Source organism: Arachis ipaensis, chromosome B03, assembly GCF_000816755.2.
Source record: "Arachis ipaensis cultivar K30076 chromosome B03, Araip1.1, whole genome shotgun sequence".
NCBI classification, from domain to species: Eukaryota; Viridiplantae; Streptophyta; class Magnoliopsida; order Fabales; family Fabaceae; genus Arachis; species Arachis ipaensis.
Window position 1 is genome coordinate 12,732,100 of NC_029787.2, and position 1,394 is coordinate 12,733,493.

Below are 1,394 nucleotides of genomic sequence, written 5' to 3' on the forward strand. Positions count from 1 at the left end.
AACAGTGAATACTGATTTGTATAACAAAAAAACGTGATTTATAATTTTATAAATTACCATTTTTTTTATAATTAAAATTGTGCTCACAATTTTCAGATCACTTTTTATCTTATTTGAAATCGTGATTTATAATTTTTGTCTTATTTAAAATTATTATTCATGATTTTTTCATATCTGGTATAATTTTATATCACTGTATTATACTAAAATATTGTAATATTAGCAAAAATTACCAATAATATCTTAATATAAAAAATTAACCTTTAATATACGCATAATTTTTGTAGATATTGATCAAATTTTAATATAATATTTAATTATTAGATTTTATGATGTTCTTTCAAATTCTAGAAATAGCAGAGTACACCTGTATATTGACAATGCACTCTCCACATACGTACTATTCATAAAATTCAATAAGGGAGTGTTGCACCAAAATTTGATCAATATCTAAAAAAAAGTTAGCCTCCAATGTGTCAAAGCATAAGTAATATTTTCTCCCCCTTAAATTACCAAAGATACCCCTCAGGAAAAAAACAAAAAAAGAGACTTGGTTAGAGTAGGAAAACACAGTTGAGTCAAACATGTGGAAAAGTGAATTGTGAGTGTAGTCAAGTCAAGTATGTGCATACATTCAGTAATAAGTAGTAATTACTATCAAATGCATTTCCTAAAAAAGTGCATGTATGTCACAGGTGAGATCAAGTTTCGGGTGGTTCCTTCAATTTAATTCAAAGTTGAAAATTTAATCCAATCCGTGAATCTTCTTAATTGCATTTTGCTCTTTCAAGTTAGCCCCTCTTAATGATTTCATTATTTGACCTCAACTACAAATTTGTTTAAATATATATATTTTTTAAATAAATTTTGTCCAGATAGTAAAACATTATTTTATCCTTGTTAATAATAGTAGTTGTTTATCAGTATTAATACACACAAAAAAAGCACCTTCCAACCATTTATGGGATCCTTCCAAAAAGTAGGGCCTCTTTTTTCTTCTGCTTTTTCATTCCTATCATCATATCTGTCTCTACTTTCTAACGAGAGAGAGAGAGAGAGAGAGAGAGAACCTCACCAAACAAAACTCCATTTAATTAATGAAGGAACAAACCGCTGCACATTGTGTTATCCCATAAACACAACATTAAACAAATCATTAATTATCTGCCCCGACAGCATCAAGTAATCAACATTCAACAACATTTCTTCCAGTCCTAACCGATTGTTGAAGCATAAATGTATAATTAAGCTTATGTGAACTGAAAATTAACTTTTAACATTTTAATTTAAATAAATTGTATAAACGTTACTTTTTTTTTCTGTATTTTTGAAAATAAATTAATTAATATTTCTCATTTTTCTCTGTTTATATATAAAAATCAAATAAATTTTTT